At 41.1% G+C, this 6000-nt stretch overlaps 1 protein-coding gene across 1 annotated transcript in view; it reads left to right on the top strand.

Annotated features, from left to right (window-relative positions):
* Positions 1-412: 412 nt before the first annotated feature.
* The window catches only part of LOC123748564 (uncharacterized), a 194174-nt gene continuing 188586 nt past the window's right edge, over positions 413-6000 (top strand). Inside the window, exon 1 of the mRNA XM_069325022.1 lies at positions 413-665. The gene's annotated coding sequence lies outside the window, so the exon portion shown is untranslated. The remainder of the gene's footprint in view (positions 666-6000) is intronic.

Below are 6000 nucleotides of genomic sequence, written 5' to 3'. Positions count from 1 at the left end.
ACGGTCCCGGTAGTAGAGTCCATCACAAGTCAACAATTTGGACGATGTCAATCCGGACACTTTCTTCAAAAGGTCAGATGTAATACAAACGAGGAGCAACGGGTTCAAACTCAACAAGCCACAATGTAGGACAGAAAACAGGAGAGGCTTCTTCACCCGTATGGTTGTAAACCCGTAGAACAGCCTACCCGCCAAGGAGTAGGTAAAGTAAACGCCAAAACTCTACTGGGTTTTAAAATACAGATAGAAAAGATCCTCCAGGCAAATGGGTAGGACCTTTGACAAGCCGCCAACTTCCTGTCCTCGTTGAGGCCACCAGTATTAGTGGCTCTCAGGTTAAACGTCAGCAAAGATCAGTAACCAAAGAAAATGGGAAAAGCAACGTGGCGGGTAAGCGAGCGAGCGAGTGACGTCATCACAACAAAGGTTGCTATAGACGTGTCCAGGGCTGGTGAAGTTCGCCTGTCTTAAGACCTGTGTCCACAATACCCGCCAAATTGTCCCTCCCACAGTACTCTCAGGACACTTGTGGCAGTGTAAGTGTGTGGTGAGGCCACACCACTTAAGACATTGAGGATATACCACGAGGGAGAGACAAAACTGTTGAAGGAAGGAGTCACTGGCTCCACCTGACCACCTTGTTCCTCGCACTCTCATCATCCTATGTAAGTACTGGAGTACTTCTGCTCCACCATTATCTTACACCCCAGCATGCAATTGTTGGGGTGTGGACATTGGCCTATCGAATATGATAATTTTTATAATAATAATAATAGAGAAAATCTACTGGGACTGTGTGGTGTTGCAAACCCACGACCAAGGCATTGCCAGCTGCATACTCTACCACTGTACCACCACTGACTTCCTAAAAGTCTTACAATCAGATTTCTACTGATATCACAGGAAGTCCTGAAGCCAGTCCAAGTTTTACGTAAGGCCCCTAAGCACTCAGGTGAAGGGGTTAAGTATTGTAGTTGAACACCGTATGCCCATCTTCAGATACACAGAAAATCGCACTAAGGAGATGTACATGAATGAATGATCCACTGGGCTGTGAGGTGACGCAAACATTGCAGGTTCGCATCGCCTCACAGCCTGAGTGAATTTTCTCATTGATGTATATCACGTTAGTGTGATTTTATGTGTATAAATAATAATATTAAAAATATTATTATTATTCAAAAGATTGTGTACAAAGAACATAAGAGTAATAAATGAATAATGGCTTTACCATTGTGATCATTGCTGTCTTCTTATATGTGCTATCAAGCTGCTGTATGGTGTCTGTTAATCTTGTTTAAATTAACAATCAAGTTGTCAATGTAATCAACCAGAGCTTTAATATACCAATGTGCTTTAATATACTTACTATTCTCTCTCATCTCATTTTTTTTTCTTGCAATGTATCTATTATCATTTTATTAATTCTGCTAGAATTTACCTACTTAAAATTATCTGTTAGGTAATAGTTAGATAATGACCTGCCCGAAACGCTGCGCGTACTAGTGGCTTTACAAGATTGTAAATACTATGCTTTGTATTCTCAAACACAATGTACCCTCTTGTATATAAATTAAATAAATAAATAAATCCACAAGGGCCGTGAAGAGGGTTCGAACCTACATCAGAGAAGATCCCAGACGCTCCTTAACCACTTAACTGCGCCAACCGAGAATACGCAGTTTGCCAACCGAGAAAGCTCGTTTTGATTTTTTCGTACCCATTCTAAACCTGTGCGAGGTTGGTTGTGTACGAAATGAACTCTTAGGACCTCCAGTGAGAGGTAGCCATCTAGGAAAAAATTCCCCTTATGCCCTAGGGCCTGGTGGCTGGGCTAGTACCGAGTGGCACACGCGCCTCTGGCTCCCAAACACCTGTCCGACGCGAGTTGAAAGATCGTGCTTTGTCGGTGAAATTCAAACCTTAATGTTTGAAGAATATAAGGGTCATAATATTGGTGAAGCTAGACACAATAAGACCTAACACAAAGATCAGATGCAAGTGTTACAGCACCTATGAGGACGATACAGCGAGCGTATCCAGTTGTAGCTCTGAGCGCCACCCTTGCCCATCTATGCTATCTCCAATTTATTTAGATGATACATAGATGAATCGTTTTCTGCATTCAGTGATGATGCATCTGATACAAGTAGCATAGATGAGCAGTGTTAGCGGCTTCCATGGTGGTGTTTTCCATAGATATTTTCAAGAATAACTGAATCTCTTCTTTACTGATGGACACTCTTTGAGGCTAGCTGAATCTCTTCCAGACTAACAGACACTCTTTGAGGCTGGCTGAATCTCTTCTTGTGTAGGACCTTACAAGGTGATCTTTTCAAGACTACCTTACATTTTACAAGCTTGGCTACATACTACCTACAGGTACTAATGCCAAGGGTGTACATGAGTGCGTTATTTGCACACACACAGAACAAAGAAACAGGAAGCGAAATTCTATCTGTACCTGGTGCAACGAGAGCGAAGTCGCACTGTGTACCCTGGACTACTTCATTGATTATTACTCACTTCCGAAGTACTTAGTGTGTAATACAGTGTGTTACTGTGTAAATAGTGTGTGAAACTGTACATATTGTAATTTTAGTGAATTTTTAACACGTAATATTGAGACAATAAACATTTATTGTTGACACATTACTGACACATGTATCACAGTTTCATGGAACATTATGAACATTCTGCTGTATACATATTGTAAAGGATACAAATATGCATCATATACGATAAAAAAACAAACAAATAAAACCAAATTGGAAATACATAAAACAGATAATTGAAAATATATTTGTGCCAACATCTGGTGCTTGAATGGCCCGGGCGACGGTGTCTGGGCGTGTCACGCACGGGCGACCAGCCCCTGATGATGTCACAGCGCACCTTGTCCACGTCCCCAGAGCCAAAGTAAGTGGAATTTGGTATTTATTTTTACATAGATATTGTGAGAGTTTTAAGTGGTGGAATAAATGAAATTGGTATAAGGAATTGAGCTCGGAAAATTTCTAAGAATTTTCTTTATTCTTTAACCTTTATTCCTGTCGTGATATTCAATTAGGTCGCCTGAGGAAGGACTTGCTTAGCTAACACACCAGTGTAGTAAGCAGCTCATTCCTCACTTTGGGACCATGTATGAACAATTGACTAGGCGCGAGCAAACGCCGAGACCCCAATGAAAATTGAAATCCCCTCCACTTGGTCGTCGACCTTCGCCAATCGCCGAAGCGAATCTAACGAGTAGGTCCTGGGCTCACAACAATAATTTATTGTGTGGTGCCGTATATTTGGTCCAAAACTCAGAATCGGTCTCAATTTTATTAGTCGAGTGTGAAGAACACATGCATAACAATAATAATGTGTGGGGTGTAACGAAAAGACAGTGTTAACCATAACAACTTAGTTTATTCAATAAAGTACTAACTACTACAACAAAACAAAAAGAAATGTCAATGACGTTACTCGAAATCCTTCCTGTGACACTATCAATGACAGCTAGACACCAGCTCCTCGGACTGCATAATGAACTAACTCGAATATAAGCGTGAACACAGAGGCATCAATCAAGAAACAAGAACTAACAGATCTATAATCACAATTACAACAAATGACACAGTGGGTTTTGAAACACGTCTCCAGTAACCTCCTAACTGTTCTACGCCTCAGTGCAGTCTACACCTGCAATGGCGGATGCAATGCAATCAAATCAGTAGTCTTTCAATGACAACAATAACTAATGGGTTCACTGGCAACTCCAGCAACCCTTCCTCAAATTAATCCTTATGTTAACACTCCGTGCCACGGACGATCAACAATCAATAACAATTGATTTACGTTAATAACACAATAACATTTACGTTAATAACAAAATAACATTTACGTTAATTTAATAACTCTTACAACTGTCACTAGTAACGCAGAAATTACACAACACTCTACCTGTCGAGCATTCAGTGAGAAAATCCCATTAATTAATCCCTGTACTACCAGACAGCTGATTAATCTCTTTACTAGTTACGTTAATTTATGTTAATTGGTTACTAATCACTCAGCAATGGTAAACTCTGATTTACAATGTCCAAAGTGCTAAGAGAACGGTAATCACTCGTGATTACCTTTAGAGTAATTAATTATTATCCTCAAGATCAATAATTAAACAATAAAAATACGCAACCTTTCACACTGGCTCAGCAATTTACATTAAGGTATGAATTCCGTCTAAGCCTTCCATACTCAGACCAATTCTGGTGGCTAATAACAGTAATTAGCTCCACATTTACGTTATTCTAAAATGACGTTACTCCTCCCACGAGTCAATCAAGTGCCGGTACTTCCGGACAGATAAATAATGACGTTACGTTAATGGAACAATGGAGCATTCGTGTGAGTCGATCAAACAAGGATCGAGGTTAATTACTTTGACTTCCTGAAACACGTCAATTACCCGGCCCACTGACCATTAATTACGACAGACAATACTGGTTGATACCTGGTTGATGGGGTTCTGGGAGTTCTTCTACTCCCCAAGCCCGGCCCGAGGCCAGGCTTGACTTGTGAGAGTTTGGTCCACTAGGCTGTTGCTGGAGCGGCCCGCAGGGCCACATACCCACCACAGTCCGGTTGGTCCGGCACTCCTTGGAGGAATAAATCTAGTTTCCTCTTGAAAAAGTCCACAGTTGTTCCGGCAATATTTCTTATGCTTGCTGGGAGGGTGTTGAACAACCGGGGACCTCTGATGTTTATACAGTGTTCTCTGACTGTGCCTATGGCACCCCTGCTCTTCACTGGTTCTATTCTGCATTTTCTTCCATGTCATTCACTCCAGTACGTTGTTATTTTACTGTGTAGATTTGGTACTTGGCCCTCCAGTGTCTTCCAGGTGTATATTATTTGATATCTCTCTCGTCTTCTTTCTAGTGAGTACATTTGGGGGGCTTTGAGACGATCCCAATAATTTAGGTGCTTTATCGCGTCTATGCTTGCCGTATATGTTCTCTGTATTCCCTCTATTTCAGCAATCTCTCCTGCTCTGAAGGGGGAAGTGAGTACTGAGCAGTACTCAAGACGGGACAACACAAGTGACTTGAAGAGTACAACCATTGTGATGGGATCCCTGGATTTGAAAGTTCTCGTAATCCATCCTATCATTTTTCTGGCTGTCGCAATATTTGCTTGGTTATGCTCCTTAAACGTTAGGTCGTCAGACATTATTACTGTATTCCCAAATCCTTTACATGCTGTTTTCCTACTATGGGTACATTTGATTGTGTTTTGTACTCTGTATTATGTTTAAGGTTCTCATTTTTACCATACCTGAGTACCTGGAATTTATCACTGTTAAACATCATGTTATTTTCTGATGCCCATTCGAAAACTTTATTAAGATCAGCTTGAAATTTTTCAATGTCTTCAGCCGAGGTAATTTTCATACTGATTTTTGTGTCATCTGCAAAGGATGATACGAAGCTGTGACTTGTATTTTTGTCTATATCTGATATGAGAATAAGGAAAAGCAGCGGTGCAAGGACTGTACCCTGAGGTATAGAGCTTTTAACTGCACTTGGACTAGATTTTATATGGTTGACCATTACTCGCTGAGTCCTGTTTGACAGAAAACTGAGTATCCAGCGTCCTACTTTACCGGTTATTCCCATTGACTTCATTTTGTGTGCTGTCACACCATGGTCACATTTATCGAAAGTCTTTGCGAAGTCCGTGTATATCACATCAGCATTCTGTTTTTCTTCTAATGCCTCAGTGACTTTGTCGTAGTGCTCAAGTAGCTGTGAGAGGCACGATCTTCCCGCTCGAAATCCATGTTGGCCTGGGTTGTGAAGGTCATTGGTCTCCATGAAATTGGTGACCTGACTCCTTATCACTCTCTCAAATACTTTTATGATGTGCGATGTTAGTGCAACTGGTCTATAATTCTTTGCCAATGCTTTGCTCCCTCCCTTGTGTAGAGGGGCTATGTCTGCTACTTTAAGTGCA

The sequence above is a fragment of the Procambarus clarkii genome, chromosome 15, assembly GCF_040958095.1.
Source record: "Procambarus clarkii isolate CNS0578487 chromosome 15, FALCON_Pclarkii_2.0, whole genome shotgun sequence".
Taxonomy (NCBI): domain Eukaryota; kingdom Metazoa; phylum Arthropoda; class Malacostraca; order Decapoda; family Cambaridae; genus Procambarus; species Procambarus clarkii.
Note: the sequence above shows the minus strand (reverse complement) of the source record. Positions and strands in the feature narration are given on the sequence as shown.